At 46.2% G+C, this 17,757-nt stretch overlaps 1 protein-coding gene across 1 annotated transcript in view; it reads left to right on the forward strand.

Moving 5' to 3' along the window:
* The window catches only part of LOC141112905 (vomeronasal type-2 receptor 26-like), a 75,085-nt gene that overhangs the window by 18,800 nt on the left and 38,528 nt on the right, over positions 1-17,757 (forward strand). The gene's annotated exons all lie outside the window — the stretch shown is intronic.

Consider the following 17,757-nt stretch of genomic DNA (forward strand, 5'->3'; position numbering starts at 1 on the left):
TCCCAAAGCAGTATTCTTTGGCCCTTATAGCTGTCTTCTCCCCCTCCCCCCATAGTAGTGTTCTCTATCCTCCATAAGTAGTGTCTTTTGCCTCTTTCACTTCTTCCCTCACATACAGTAATGTACTCTGCCCCCCACATACAGTAGTGTACTCTGCCCCGCTATTGCAGTGTTTTATTCCTCCTTTACATCACCACCCCCAAAGCAGTTTCTTCTGGCCCCCATAGCAGTTTCCTCTGCCCCCCAGCCACAGTAATGCCCCCCCTAACATCACCCCCCTGACACAAACATATCCCCCCATATCATTTGTTTGATCATCCATTGCCTATTAACCAAAAATTGTCCATTACTGTTTTCTGACATTTGTTTCCCATTGAGTTCGGGGGGGTTCAGAACCGGCACCTGAACTTAAGAAACGTTCCACAAACCGAATGGGGGGGTACCTTCATTTCATTACTAGTAGTGAGGAGGGGTTCTGTTAATTCAAAAGTCCCCCAGAGCAATGCCCAGACCACCCCATGCCAATTGTTTGACCTTCCATTGCCTATTAACCAAAAATTGGACATTTACTGTTTTTAACATTTGTTTTCAATTGAGTTCGGAGGTGTTCAGAACTGGCACCTGAACTTCTGTAACATTCCCCAAACTGAACGTGGGGTGCCTTTATTTCATCACTAGTAGTGAGGAGGGGTTCCATTCATTTGAATGTCCCCCAGGGCAATGCCCATACCCCCCATGTCAACTGTTTGACCATCCATTGCCCATTAGCTGAAAATTTACTGTTTTTATTAACATTTGTTTCCCATTGAGTTTGGATAACACTGGTTTAGGAACAACTAATTTTAATGTCTGCTGATAACATTTAAAAAAAAGACTCACCTACAAATGTTTGTCATTTATTTTCTTCTCTTTCTCTTATTCAAAGATAAAGTCTGATATTAACAGAAAATAAAATTATTATATGTAACCATATTGCAGCTGCACAGCACTCTATATAAGAGAATGCAGTTTTATTCCATAGACATGATTTGTAGCCTTGTGTATTCCCAGATAATGTTATACCGGGTTATAGAGACCTCCCTTCATCTCCTTGCTGTTGTATTGTGTAGAATTATACTGACATCTCATACACAGATTGGAGAATTGTGTGTGCTCCTTCTGTATGTGACACCTTGTACTGCTGACACTGAAAACCCAAGACCGGCACTATCCTACATAACAGAGGAAGCCGCCGTATATGAAGACTATGAGTATTATCAGGATGGAGACGTTATAATCGGAGGGGTCTTCACTGTCAATAGTCTTTTAAGAGGAGCCATCGATGACTCTCTAACTATGCTCAGAATTTTTTTTATAATGTGGTGTTTGAAGTGAGTATCCTGCCTCATATGTAAAAGAGAACCTATCTCAAAAAAAGTTAAAATGTGTGACAATGCAGGAGAAGAATTAGGAGACAGGAACAGATCTCTCCACCCCATAACACCCTGAGCAAGGACCTCCATGGCAGGATCACCAGGCTTTATTTTATTGAAAGCTGCAGATCTACAAAGACTGAAAATGACTTTTGACATTAACATGTTAAAGCTTCTATGAGATTTTAGTGATTGGGATCACGTCTATTTTAATAGCAGGTTACGTCTGATTGCTTTCCTGTGTGTGAAGTCTAAAACCCCATACACACGGTCAGATTGTTGGCAGGGGATTGTATGATGACAGACTGTTGGCCTAAAATCCAACCATTAGTATGCTCCATCAGACAATTGTTGTCCAACTTTTGGCCAACAAATGTTGGATTGCAGGCTAGTAGATTTTTGGCAGGCAGCGGTCTGTTGTTAGATTTTCATATCGTCAATACACAAGTCCGTCACACAAAAGTTCAAAGTACAAACACTCATGCTCGGAATCAATGCTCACCAAACAAGACATTAGCAGAAGGTGCCCAAAGGGTGGCGCTCAAGAGCTGAGATTCCATGTAGTACGTCAATACGTTCGTGTTTGTTGGCCAACAATTGTGTGTCGTTAGTATGCAAGACACGTTCCTGGCACACACCCTTTTGACAAAAGTCTGACGCTCTGTAAAGCCAACAATCCGATCGTGTGTACGAGGCTTAACACTGGGGAAAAATAAATTTGGAAAGCTGGATTTTGACGGCTGCCACTGCAATCCCAATAGGGAAGAAAGTACTCGATAATGTATAAAAATTGCAAAGTGTATTCAAACAACATAAAAACATTACATTTTGAATTTAAATGTTCTATGTTGTTTCAATAAATTTTGTAATTTTTATACATTGTCGAGTACTTTCTTCCTCAATGGGATTGCAGTGGCAGCCGTCAAAGTCCAGCTTTCCAAATTCATTTTTTCCCTATACTACATAATTTTGGATGTGGTGCCACAAAATGTGGGTTTGTGTCTCAGATTTTCTCTATGAAGTCTAACACTGCATTGCTCTAGTTTCAGCTCCTACATTGTATCCTCAGTATTGATCCCGGCTTTGTCTGCTTTGTCTCTGATCTCACAGTGTGAGGGATTCCCGGGTACGGCGAAGACCACGCTGGCAGCAGACCGGTGTCATCCCAAACATACGCAGACACCTTTGTAGGGGTTTTGGGTTGCAGAAGGTCGGAATTTCATTTAGATCGTAAGCCTTTCTGTCAAACAGTGCACCCAGTAACAAAGTTGGGAGACAGGAATCCTGCACACTGTGACAAAGCAGACAAAGCCGGGATCAATGTAAGAGCTGAAACTTGAGCAATGCAGTGTTAGACTTCACACACAGGAAAGCAATCAGACGTAACCTGATATTAAAAATAGACGTGATCCCAATCACTAAAATCTCATAGAAGATTTAACATGTTAATGTCAAAAGTCATTTTCAGTCTCTATAAATCTGCAGCTTTCATTAACCATTTAAGGACCACCCCATGTACATTTACTGTGGCAGGGCAGCCTTTAAGCGCAAAATAACGTACCTGTACGTGATTCCTGTATATAGAGTGACTGGTGCTGCACTGCTACTAATAGAATAAATACATAAACATTAAAATGTGAAAAAAAAGTGAAATTTAAAAAACCGTAACCGCTTGCCGACCAGCCGGCGTCAGGTCGGCACGATCCCACGAACCGTTGTAGCCATACGTCGGCTCGCGGGATCGGGATAGCAGGCACGCGCACACTGCACAGCGGGAATGCCGATGCTCATGGCCGACGGTCACAATGACCGCCAGCCACGAGTGATTACGAGCACGAGAGGCAGAACAGGGAAGTGTGTGTAAACACACAAATCCTTGTTCTGTTCTAAGAGGAGTGACAGGTCGTGTGTTCCTATTTTTATTTATTTATTTATTTATGGTACTTATATAGCGCCGTCAATTTACGCAGCGCTTTACATATATATTATACATTCACATCAGTCCCTACCCTCAAGGAGCTTACAATCTAAGGTCCCTAACTCACATTCATACATACTAGGGCCAATTTAGACAGGATCCAATTAACCTACCAGCATGTCTTTGGAGTGTGGGAGGAAACCGGAGTACCCGGAGGAAACCCACGCAGACACAGGGAGAACATGCAAACTCCAGGCAGGTAGTGTCGTGGTCGGGATTCGAACCAGCGACCCTTCTTACTGCTAGGCAAGAGTGCTACCCACTACACCACTGTGCCACCCTATTAGTTCATATTAGTTAGGACCACGATCCGTCACTTCCTCTCTTCAGTCACCTCCCCCTACAGTTAGAAACATGTAGCAAGGAACACATTTAACTCATCACCCCTAGTGTTAACCCCTTCCCAGGGGCATAACTAGAATCTTCAGGGCCCCGGTGCAAGAAACCATGAAGGGCCCCCACCAATGGCATTGCTAGGTCTACAAAAGATCTCAGGCTAGAGCCCATAGCAGCTAAGTAAGGAAAGTCATACACTTTGGCGGGCATACACATATATATAATATATATGTGTATGTATATGTATATATATATATATATATTGTTACATATCTGAATGCAGATCCCCCACTTACATCAGTGTCCCCAGGGATCCACCACCTACATCAGGGTCCCCAAAGAGCCCCCCCTTACATCAGGGTCCTTAGAGAGCCTCCCCCTATATTAGGGTCCCCAGAGAGCCTCCCTCCTTACATACAGGTCCCCAGGGATCCCCCCTTACATCAGGGTACCCAGAGAGCCCCACTTACATCAGAGTTCCCAGGGAGCCCCTCCTTACATCAGGGTCCCCAGAGAGCCCCCCTTACATAAGGGTCCCCAGACAGCCTCCCCTTACATCAGGGTCCTTAGAGAGCCTCCCCCTATATTATGGTCCCCAGAGTTTCTCCCCTTACATCAGGGTCCCCAGAGAACCCCCCTTACATCAGGGTCCCCAGGGAGCCCTCCTTACATCAGGGTCCCCAGAGAGCCCCCCCTACATTAGGGTCCCTAGAGAGCCTCCCCTTACATCAGGGTCCCAAGAGAGCCTCCCTACTTATATTAGGGTCCTCAGAGCCCCCCTCATTATATCAGGGTCCCCAAAGAGCCCCCCCTTACATCAGGGTCCTTAGAGAGCCTCCCCCTATATTAGGGTCCCAGAGAGCCTCCCTCCTTACATAAGGGTCCCCAGGGATCCCCCCTTACATCAGGGTACCCAGAGAGCCCCACTTACAATAGGGTTCCCAGAGAGCCCCCCTACATTAGTGTCCCCAGAGAGCCTCCCTTACATCAGGGTCCCCAGAGAGCCCCCCTACATCAGGGTCCCCAGAGAGTCCCCTCCTTACGTCAGTGTCCCCAGAGCAATGGCGTCCCTAGGGGGGGCAGAGGGGGCCCTGACCCCCCCAACCTTATGCTGTGCCCCACCATGTGCCCCCCAATTAAAAAAAATTTTTTTTTTTTTTTTTTTACAAAAAATCAATGTCTAAGAGGGAGAGAGTACCCAGTCAGCTCCTGCGGGTGATTCCTCCCCCCTCCCTCTGCTCGCTGACACTGCATAATGCGAGCGCTCACACAACCACGGCCGCCCGATCTGCTTCTTCCCCTGCATCCTCATTGGCAGGGAGAAGAGCGAGTTGCAGGAAGGACTCCACCGGGACTCTCAGTTACTGAAAAAACAGACTGATTTGTCCCATCCTTAGGACAGGAGAACCAGCCTGTAATTTCCAAGAGATGCCAGACCAGCGCTGTCAATAGCAGGGGCAGGACAGCAAGAGGAGGCTGGGGAACCCCACAGTGGCAGAACACCAGGGCCCGGAGGCAAGACAACCTTTGCAACCCTGATAGTTCTCCCACTGCTTTGGACCCTTATATTTTCTTGGTATGCTGGTGACATATATCTCTTGTTTTCTGCCACCCTGGGGGACCCCAATACAGTAAGAAGGGAGCGTACTGCAGAACATGTGAAAGGGCCCATTGTGGGGTCATAGTAAAGGGCCCCAGGATATATATACATATATATATATATATATATATATATATATATATATATATATATATATATATATATATATATATATATTTGCATTTTATAGTTGCCCCCCTACTTTTGTCCCTGTCCCCCCATGTGCCCCCCCTAAATATGAAAGCTGGAGACGCCACTGCCCCAGAGACCCCTTTCATTACATCAGGGTCCCCAGAGACCCCTTTCCTTACATCAGGGTCCCCAGAGAGTACCCCTAACATCAGGGTCCCCAGAGAGCCCCTCCTTACATCAGGGTCCCCAGAGAGCCCCCCTTACATCAGGGTCCCCAGAGAGCCTCCCCTTACATCAGGGTCCCCAGGGAGCCCTCCTTATATCAGGGTCCCCAGAAAGCCCCCCTACATTAGGGTCCCTAGAGAGCCTCCCTCCTTACATCAGGGTCCCCAGGGATCCCCCTTACATCAGGGTACCCAGAGAGCCCCCCCAAGACATCAGGGTCCCCAGAGAGCCCCCCCAAGACATCAGGGTCCCCAGAGGGCCCCCCCATACATCAGGGTCCCCAGAGAGCCCCTCCTTACATCAGGGTCCCCAGAGAGGCCCTCATTACATCAGGGTCCCCAGAGAGCCCCTCCTTACATTAATGTCCCCAGAAAGCCCCCCCCTTACATCAGGGTCCCCAGACTGCTGACCCCCCCTCCTTCAAGAGGTTCCCCATGTACCTGGCTGGTGGAGGTGGGAGGCGGCGATCAGCAGCTCTATGGTGTCCACAGGCAGGGGAATCTCCATGAGGCTTGTAGTTCTTCTCCTGAGTGTATACAGTGGAGAGGGGAGGGGCCTCTGACCCAGGCAGGTATCAGCAGCAGTGTACAAGTAGAGCCGACTCGCTGAAAGTGAAACTGATACCTGCCTGGGTCAGAGGCCCCTCCCCTCTTCTCTCCACTGTATACACTGACACTGGGGAAGAACTACAAGCTGCAGGGAGATCCCACCGCCCACAGGAACAAGAGAGCTGCCGATCGCTGCCTCCCACCTCCCCCCACTGCATTCCAAATGGCAAGCCAGAGATGCAGGGAGAGATGCCGGGTCTTGGGCCCCCCCACAGCGGCAGAATGGCAAGGCCCAGTCGCAAGTGCGACTGCAGTGACCCCTATAGTTCCGCCACTGCCCCTTCCCTTCCAGTGACATTTTTACAGTAATTAGTGCATTTTTATAGCACTGATTGCTGTATAAATGTCAATGGTCCCAAAAAATGTGTCAAAAGTGTCCAATGTGTCTGCCATAATATCGCAGTCCTGATAAAAATCGCCACCATTACTAGTAAAAAAAAATAATAATAATAAAAATGCTATAAATCTATCCCCTATTTTGTAGATGCTATAACCAATCAATATAAACTTATTGCAATTTTTTTTACCAAAAATATGTAGAAGAATACATATTGGCCTAAACTAAGAAATAATTAGCTTTTTTAAAAAAAAAAATGGGGATATAGCAAAAAGTACAAAATATTGAGTTTTTTTCAAAATTGTCGCTTTTTTTTGTTTATAGCGCAAAAAATAAAACCCGCAGAGGCAATCAAATACCACCAAAAGAAAACTCTATTTGTGGGAAAAAAAGAACGTAAATTTTGTTTGAGTGCAGCGTTGCATGACCGCGCAATTGTCAGTTAATGCAACGCAGTGCCGCATCGCAAAAAATGGCCCGGTCATTCAGCAGCCAAATCTTCCGGGGCCGAAGTGGTTAAAATCTTCAGTAATAGTAGTGATATCTTATAAAGGTGAAAGGTCTCTTGTGCAAAATACAAATATCGAGGTGACATAAAGGTGGGTGTCTTTTCTTTCTTGTGCCGTGACACCTAGGTGCAAGGTGGCCTCTTACCTTATGGCTGTAAGAAAACTGCATGTAGAAAACAATAGATGTCCTGGACGATCTTGTTACAAGCCTTTATGGATAGATACCAATGGTTTCGTCTAGGTGGCGTTTAATCGAAAATCCCCCCAGAGATAGGGTATAAAGGTGTACTTCTTAAATCTAGTGTGTTTTGAGTACCCCTCCCGGGTTCACCCATAAAGATATGTGAAGAGAAAGGGGGTTCCAAATAGTGTGATAACGTAAAAACAAAATGTACTTTATTCAGCTTCCAGCTGTGGTACTCACATGACCAAAGCAAGTTAAAAGCATGTAAACTACAAGCGGTGAGCTTGTGCACAAAGAATGTCACGTCCGGTTTGCCTGTCTGTCCCAACGGCGTAGTGTCACACTCACGTGACTTCATCAGGGGGACAACGTGATCCCTGTTGTGATTGGACACAGCAGGAGCCAATCAGCAGATCCGGTGGCTGCAATGCCCACCCGCGATCATTCGTAGGAGAGGCAGAACGGCGCTGTAAACAAGGCAGACCATCGTTCTGTCAGAAAGGAAGAGAGAGATCTTGTGTTCCTGCTAATCAGGAACACAGATGTCTTGCTTCCTCCAGTCTGTCCATCCCCCACACAGTTAGAAAGCACCCCCTAGGAGCACACTTAACCCGTTGATCACCCTTGATAATAACCCTCTCCCTGCCAGTGTCATTTATACAGTGACAGTGCATTTTTTTTATTTAGCACTGATCACTATATTAGTGTCACTGGTCCCCAAAAAGTGTCACTTAGTGTTAGAGCTGCAGGATTAATCATTAAAAAATTGTGATCTCGATTCAACACCCCTTACGATCTCTATAGAGAAATTCACGATATTTTCATGTAAAAAGTGTAGAGAGTTCTCTGCTCACTCAGCTGTCAAAAGAAAAAACCCGGGCAGCCTGCCAAGTTTTTCACAACATTGTCCAGGCTAGTAGATTAACTATAAACATTGTAGCTTTTGGTTGTTAGATCAAAGGGATGAACTTCTGTGTGTAGATGAGGTCAGTTTAACTCCTTAAAGACTAAACCTTTTTCTGACACTTGTTTCTTACAAAGTTAAAATCAGTATTTTTTGCTAGAAAATTACTTAGAACCCCCAAACATTATACATATTTTCATGAGAGAATCGTGATCTTTTTGTTAAGCAAAAAAAAAATTTTGATTCTCATTTTAGTCTTGAATCGTGCAGCTCTACTTAGTTTACAGATTTGTCTGCCGCAATGTCGCAATCGCACTAAAAATGGCTGGTCGCCACCATTACTAGTAAAAACAATTAAAAAAAATCAAAGGTCCATACATCTATCCCAAAGTTTGTAGACGCTATAACTTTTGCACAAACCAATCAATATTTTTGCAATCTTTTTTACCAAAAATATGTAGCAGAATACATATTGGCCTAAATTGAGGAAGAAATTTGATTTTTTTTTACATTTTTTTAATTGGAAATGTCTTATAGCAGAAAGTTAAAAATATTGTTTTTTTTCAAAATTGTCGTTTTTTTTTTTATTATAGTGCAAAAAAAAAAACTGCAGAGGTGACCAAACACCACTAAAAGAAAGCTCTATTTGTGGGAAAAAAAGGACATCAGTTTTATTTGGGTACAGCACGACCGTGCAATTGTCAGTTAAAGCAAAACAGTGCGGTATCACAAAAAATGGCCTGGACAGGAAGGGGGGTAAACCTTCCGCAGCTGAAGTGGTTAAAATAATGCCTGGAGGTCCTTGCTCAGGGTGTTATGGGGTGGAAAGCTCTGTCCCCATCTCCTAATTCTTCTCCTGCATTGTCTCCCCTTTACACATTTCAGTGAAGAAGTGGCTTTGATAAGCTATGAATTGTCCTCACCATTACATGAATGAATGTGACTATGACGAGCTATACCGTGACCTGGATAAATGAGAACCTTCATAAACCTATTACCCATAGGATTCAAACATCTGAGATGTACAAATATTAAATGAAGTCTTTTTGCACCTTAGGCTGGGCTGCTGATTCCTGACAGTGACACTGGTACTGGCAGGGCCAGACTGGCCTACCGGGATACCGGGAAATTTCCTGGTAGGCCGCCTGCCCTGGGCCCGCTTTGAGTTGCGGCTGCAGCACTCCGCTCTCCTCCTCCTGTGTATCATGGAGCTGGCTGGGTCTGTGTTCGACGACCGCGCTGTAACAAGGTCCCGCCTCCCTAGACCAGCTCGTGTAGATTGAATCAGTGTTCTGCCTATCACACAAGCCGGTCTAGGGGGGCGGGACCTTGTTACAGCGTGGCTGCTGAACACAGACCCAGCCAGCTCTGTGATACTCAGGAGCAGATGCCCGCTGTGTGTGTGTGTTACCAGGCAATGGTGAGTCTGTATTAATTGCCACAGTGAGACTGCATTCATGGGCACAGTGCGGCTGTAATGGTGGGCACAGTGAGGGTGCAATGGTGGACACAGTGAAGCTGCAATGGTGGGTACAGTGAGGCTGCATTCACGGGCACAGTGAGGCTGCAATGGTGGGCACAGTGAGACTGCATTCATGGACACAGTGAGGCTCTATTTGATGGGCATAGTGAGGCTGCATTCACGGGCACAGTGAGGCTCCATTCATGGGCACAGTGAGGCTCCATTCACGGGCACAGTGAGGCTGCATTCACGGGCACAGTAAAGCTGCATTTGATGGGCACAGTGATGCTGCATTGATGGGCAGTGAGGCTGCATTGATGGCCACAGTGAGGCTGCAATGATGGGCACAGTGATGCTGCATTCATGGGCACAGTGAGGCTGCAATAGTGGGCACAATGAGGCTGCATTCACGGGAACAGTGAGGCTGCAATGGTGGGCACAGTTAGACTGCATTCACAGGCACAGTAAGGCTGCATTCACTGGCACAGCAAGACTGCAATGATGGGCACAGTGATGCTGCATTCATGGGCACAGTGAGGCTTCAATAGTGGGCACAATGAGGCTGCATTCACGGGAACAGTGAGGCTGCAATGGTGGGCACAGTTAGACTGCATTCACAGGCACAGTAAGGCTGCATTCACTGGCACAGCAAGACTGCAATGATGGGCACAGTGATGTTGCATTCATGGGCACAGTGATGTTGCATTCATGGGCACAGTGAGGCTGCAATGGTGGGCACAGTGAGGCTGCATTCATGGGCACAGTGAGGCTGCAATGGTGGGTACAGTAAGGGTGCAATGATGGTCACAGTGAAGCTGTATTTGATTGGCACAGTGAGGCTGCATTGATAGGCACAGTGAGGCTGTATTTGATTATCACAGTGAGGCTGCATTGGTGGGCACAATGATGGTCACAGTGATGCTGCAATAATGGGCACGGTGATGCTGCATTCTTGGACACAGTGATGCTGCATTCTTCAACACAGTGAGGCGGCTTTTGATGGGCACAGTGAGGCTGCATTCACAGGCCCAGTGAGGCTACATTTGATGGCACAGTGAGACCGCATTCATGGGCACAGTAACACTGCATTGATGAGCACAGTAAGGCTGCATTTATGGGCACAGTGAGGCTGCAATGGTGGGCACAGTGAGGCTGCATTGATGGGCACAGTGAGGCTGCACTGGTGGGCACAGTGAGGCTGCAATTGATGGGCACAGTGAGGCTGCAATTGATGGGCACAGTGAGGCTGTATTTGATTGGCACAGTGAGGCTGCATTGATAGGCACAGTGAGGCTGTATTTGATTATCACAGTGAGGCTGCATTGGTGGGCACAGTGAGGCTGCAATTGATGGGCACAGTGAGGCTGCAATTGATGGGCACAGTGAGGCTGTATTTGATTGGCACAGTGAGGCTGCATTGATAGGCACAGTGAGGCTGTATTTGATTATCACAGTGAGGCTGTAATTGGTGGGCACAGTGAGGCTGCAATTGATGGGCACAGTGAGGCTGTAATGGATTGGCACTGATGAGGCTGCATTTGATGGGCACTGGTGAGGCTGCATTGAGCTCTTGTATCATGTCTGCAGTCTCTGACCATCTCCTGTATCATGTCCACATTCTCCGTGGGAGTCTGGAGAGGAGTCAAGAGTGGGAGCACCGCCGGGATGGGGGTCATGGGAGAAGTCAGACGTGTGTGGACTGTGGTGAGGAGTAGGTGTATGGGGTAAATCCGCGCTATGAATTGGGTATTTTAGTTGTGGATATGGCTGCTGCCTCTACACATACAATACCGCCTAAGTGGAAAGTATTAGAAAATGGTAAAAAAGCAGGAGTAGTATGGCGCTGCCCTTATGGAGACAAAAAGATATTTTTCTTCTTTGTAGTAAATGTGTTACTTAGTGACCTTATTCCTAAAGAATTGCTTCTAAAACCTGTATGTGTCAAAAGGTTGAATAAAAACTGTGACTGGTGACGATTTTTTCTATTAAAAGTGAAAAATGCAACATATGGTGCTCCAATTATTCAGCAAAGGTGCATTGTGCGCTTTAAATTAGGTAATAAATTAGGTAAATAGTTGTGGATATGGATACAATACCACCTAAGTGGAAAGTATAAAAAAGGATACAGGAGTAGTATGGCGCTGCCCTTATGGAGACAAAAGGACTTTTTCTTTAAAATAAACAATAGCTCTATAATTCCTAAAGTATTGCTTCTAAGCCTGTGTGCGCCAAATGATTAAATAAAATCTGCGACTGGTGCTAAGTACTTACTATTAAAGGTACAATTGCAACATAGGGTGCTTCAATTATTCAACAAAAGTGCATGGTGCAACATCACTCAAGTGACCAGTGTTAAACCATAAAAATTTATACAAAATTGTGCAAATTATCCATCATATATAGTGACTGATGTGCTGTGACCAGTAATAGTTGGATAGGAAAAGTTCCGTTTATGAAAAAACAAGTTCTTTTTAAAATTGTTTTGAAGTGTTCAATCCCTGAGGGTCAAATATCTGTAGGAAAGCTTCTTATCCAGGAGCTGGTTTCTTTAATTAGTGCCTTGTCTGCATGCTCTGACAATGCTTGCACTCACCAGATTTTTCTTTCCCCTGCAGGGGATAAGAAGTTTTGTTTTGATGTGTTCAATCCCTGAGGGTCAAATATCTGTAGGAAAACTTCTTATCCCCTGCAGGGGAAAGAAAAATCTGGTGAGTGCAAGCATTGTCAGAGCATGCAGACAAGGCACTAATTAAAGAAACCAGCACCTGGATAAGAAGTTTTCCTACAGATATTTGACCCTCAGGGATTGAACACATCAAAACAATTTTAAAAAGAACTTGTTTTTTCATAAACGGAACTTTTCCTATCCAACTATTACTGGTCACAGCACATCAGTCACTATATATGATGGATAATTTGCACAATTTTGTATACATTTTTATGGTTTAACACTGGTCACTTGAGTGATGTTGCACCATGCACTTTTGTTGAATAATTGAAGCACCCTATGTTGCAATTGTACCTTTAATAGTAAGTACTTAGCACCAGTCACAGATTTTATTTAATCATTTGGCGCACACAGGCTTAGAAGCAATACTTTAGGAATTATAGAGCTATTGTTTATTTTAAAGAAAAAGTCCTTTTGTCTCCATAAGGGCAGCACCACACTACTCCTGTTTTCCTTTTTTATACTTTCCACTTAGGTGGTATTGTATCCATATCCACAACTATTTACCTAATTTATTACCTAATTTAAAGCACACAATGCACCTTTGCTGAATAATTGGAGCACCATATGTTGCATTTTTCACTTTTAATAGAAAAAATCCGTCACCAGTCACAGTTTTTATTCAACCTTTTGACACATACAGGTTTTAGAAGCAATTCTTTAGGAATAAGGTCACTAGGTAACACATTTACTACAAAGAAGATAAATATCTTTTTGTCTCCATAAGGACTGTGGTGAGGAGACTATAGGATAAAACCAGAGCCACCGAGCTGGAGCCGATTGAGCCCTGCACGGTGCACCTGAGAGGAGGTCAGTGACAGCACCGCTAGGCGAGTCTGAGGGGGTCACTGATGTAAGGGGGATGAATACGATAATGTAAGGGGGCACTGATAGGTTTCCCCCTTATATCAGTAACCCACCCCCCTTACCTTAGTGCATTCTTTCTGCGGAAGGTCCCCCCCCCCCACGTTCTGAGTTCCTGGGGTCCCCCTTGATGATTGACCACTTTTAACTGGAATTTGCTTATATATATATATAAAAAGCCCTATGTGATTTCATATCTGTATTATCTATATATAATACACTCTTCAAATGTGCTTTATGTGTTTTCCCTTTCATGAACAAGAAAATAATGATGTTATGCTGTTGGGCTGGTATAATTATGCTATGGGGCTGGTATAATTTTTTTTCCAGGGCTGTTTTTTATTCCCATTCCAGACCTGGCTACTGGTGTGTAGGGCAGCCATCAGAAATTTTTGGACCCCTCACACAGCTTTAGACCTGGGTCCCCCGCCCCCCCGAGCCTGACCTCCAACATTCCCCAGGGCTTGCCTATGTGTCATCCTACCGAATCCGCACACCGGCCAACTCCCCTGTACGCCCCCCCTCAATCCTGTATATATGTCAGCCCCCTCACACCTGTATATTTGTCAGCCCCCCAAACCTGTATATTTGTCACCCCTCCCACACACATCTGTATATATGTCGCCCCCCCACACACCTGTATATATGTCGCCCCCCCACACACCTGTATTTTTGTCCTCCCCAAACCTGTATATATGTCAGCCACCCTCACACCTGTTTATATGTCAGCCCCCCCACACACACCTGTATATATATGGCAGCCCCACACACACACTTGTATATATGGCAGCCCCCCACACACACCTGTATATATGTCAGCTCCCCATAAACACACACACCTGTATATATGGCATCCCTTCTTACACACACCTGTATATATGTCAGCTCCCCCACGCACCTGTATATATGTCAGCCCCCCTCACACAACTGTATATATTTCAGCCACCCCTCCACACACCTATATATATTTCAGCCCCCCATACACACACACCTGTATATATGGCAGCCCCACACACACACTTGTATATATGGCAGCCCCCCACACACACCTGTATATATGTCAGCTCCCCATAAACACACACCTGTATATATGGCATCCCTTCTCACACACACCTGTATATATGTCAGCTCCCCCACGCACCTGTATATATGTCAGCCCCCCTCACACAACTGTATATATTTCAGCCACCCCTCCACACACCTATATATATTTCAGCCCCCCATACACACACACCTGTATATATGGCAGCCCCACACACACACTTGTATATATGGCAGCCCCCCACACACACCTGTATATATGTCAGCTCCCCATAAACACACACCTGTATATATGGCATCCCTTCTCACACACACCTGTATATATGTCAGCTCCCCCACGCACCTGTATATATGTCAGCCCCCCTCACACAACTGTATATATTTCAGCCACCCCTCCACACACCTATATATATTTCAGCCCCCCATACACACACACCTGTATATATGGCAGCCCCCCTCACACACACCTGTATATATGTCAGCCCCCTCACACAACTGTATATATTTCAGCCCCCCCACCCACACACACCTGTATATATATCAGCACCCCCACACACACCTGTATATGTGTCAGCCACCCCTCCACACACCTGTATATATGTCAGCCCCCCACACACTTGTATATATGTCAGCCACCCCTCTACAAACACCTGTAGATATGTCAGCGCCCTCCCACACACCTGCATATATGTCAGCGCCCCCCCACACACCTGCATATATGTCAGCCACCCCCCCACACACCTGTATATATGGAAGTCCCACATACACAAATCTGTACACACACAAGCCTCTGGCCCCTCCCTGTACACAAACAGCCCCCTCCCTTTCCTTCACAGCCCCTACTTCCTACCTGGTCCCAGCTCGTTTTTACAAAGCTGACATGTTGGTGAGAAGCACAGTACAGGCAGATCACTGTTACACGAGGAGTGCACATGCACATAGTAGCCAGAGGTGGCTGTAAAGAGCTTGATGTCTAAAATCAATGAGAACTGCAGAAACTGTGAGATTGTTTCTATACTGCACACCACGGATCCCCTTCACACATCCTGCCTTCTTCTGGCATGGGCAGGCCCCTTACAGTTGTAACGGCTGAACCCCCTGATGGTGGCCCTGCTGGTGTGCAAAAGGATCAAGGAAAGAAGAACCCATGGGGTACCCCCAGGGACCACAGCGTGCAATCTAAGTTGCCCCCAATGCAGGTGGCAAGGAAAGAAGGCCAAAAACCAAAATAAAGATAAAAATAAAATGGTGTAAGAATAAACTGTGAACTGTGACAATGTGAACACACAGAATTAAAGAGGTTGTAATCTCAGAAAAAAAAAACCCTGTAAGACCAAGGCTCAATATCAAATACTTACCTTAGATCAATGCTGTGGCAGCAGTCCACTGTACACCGCTGTGACCGGCGACATGTCTCCCGGAGTTATTTCCGGGTTTGAGGGCTCCGATGCTGTGATTGGCTGGAGCCGCAATGCCGTCACTCCTGCGCAATGCTCGAGGGAGCCGCTGGTCATGGCACGGCTGCTGAAGAAATGGCACGAGCGAGCCATTTCTTCAGTGCACATGCGCTGATGACGTTGGTGCAAGTGTATATGGTAAATATATTTACAGTACCTACAGGCAAGCCTTATTATAGGCTTACCTGTAGGTACAAGTGGTGTAACAAGGTTTACAACCACTTTAACCACAATAACAAATGACACAAAGATAAAGGTGGGCAGCTCAAAACTAAATGGCAGCCAACTACTCTACCTATGTAAGTGATGATACTGGGTATACAGGAGCTGGTGCATGCAAACAAGGAGAGAAAATCACAGTAATAAAAGCATATACATTTATTAAACAATAAAACTGCACTTACAAAGATGACAAAGTACAGGTGGGTATTGTGAGCTACGGTGGAACATAAAAGTCTCACAAGGAAAGTCTCTCCAGCTTCGGCCACAGGCATGGGAAAGCCTGGAAGGTGGGCACCGATCCCATTGTGGAATCCCCTGGGTAACGCACGGGAACTGAAAGAGCCACCATGGACACAAGGAACTCCCTCATCTGACATCACATTCTGGGCATGCGCAGTAGAAATGCGTTTTGAGGCATGCTAACCTCTTCCTCGGCCTACTATCACTTTTAATGTGCAAAGCAAGGATGAAATGTACTAAAGTCAAGGAGCACAGCTTGGGGTTTTACTACAAGGATTAAGATACTGTAGAGCAGTGGTCCCCAACCTTTTTGGCACCAGGGACCGGCATTGTGGATGAAAATTGTGCCAAGGCCCAAGGTGGGGGGGGTGGGGGGCTTGTCTGGGTGATAATGCGTTTTTTCACAGCCAATTTGTCAGGAAATGGCTGGTGTTAGCACTTTAATCTTCACAACACCATGGTTAATATGGTGTCAGGATGATTGAAGCGCAATATTTTTATTATTATATTGTAATATAAGATTAAATAGTTCAACTCACCATAATGCAGAATCTGCCACCAGATGCAGCTTGCCACCAGATGCAGATTGCCACATGCCACCAGATTCAGATTGCCACAGTCACATGCCACCAGATGCAGATTGCCACATGGCACAGTCACATGCCACCAGATGCAGATTTCCACATGCCACAGTCACATGCCACCAGATGCAGATTTCCACCAGATGCATATTGCCACATGCCACAGTCACTTGCCACCAGATGCAGATTGCCACATGCCACGAGATGCAGATTGTCACATGCCACAGTCACATGCCACCAGATGCAGATTTCCACATGCCACAGTCAGATGCCACCAGATGCAGATTGCCACATGCCACAATCATATGCCACCAGGTGCAGATTGCCACATGCCACCAGATGCAGATTGCCACATGCCACCAGATGCAGATAGTCACATGCCACCAGATGCAGATTGCCACAGTCACTTGCCACATGCCACCAGATGCATATTGCCACATGCCACAGTCACATGCCACCAGGTGCAGATGGCCACAGTCACTTGCCACAGTCACATGCCACCAGATGCAGATTGCCACATGCCACCAGATGCAGATTGCCACAGTCACATGCCACCAGATGCAGATTGCACATGCCGCTGTCTCCTGCCACAGAGGCAGTGCACTGGAGTGGTGGGTTCCGTGTGAGGGAGAACAGCGGTGATGTGGGGCGGGCGGTGAGAGATGATGTCATCTCTCTGCTCACCGGCTTCACCTCCAACAGTATACTGGCTGGGCTGTGTGGGCGGAACAGCGGTGATGTGTGTGGGTGATGGGAGATGATGTCATCTCTCTGCTCGCCTGCTTCACCCCCAACAGTGTAGCTGCAGGGCTGTGTGGGCGGAAGTGCAGTGATGGCGGTGATCTCTCTGCTCACCCGCCACCACACCTCAGATAGTTCAGACTTCGCAGCCCAGCTGCAAACAAGCTGCGGCCTGGTAGTGGGATGCGGCCCAGGG

The sequence above is a fragment of the Aquarana catesbeiana genome, linkage group LG11 (assembly GCF_042186555.1).
Source record: "Aquarana catesbeiana isolate 2022-GZ linkage group LG11, ASM4218655v1, whole genome shotgun sequence".
In the NCBI taxonomy this organism is placed as follows: Eukaryota; Metazoa; Chordata; class Amphibia; order Anura; family Ranidae; genus Aquarana; species Aquarana catesbeiana.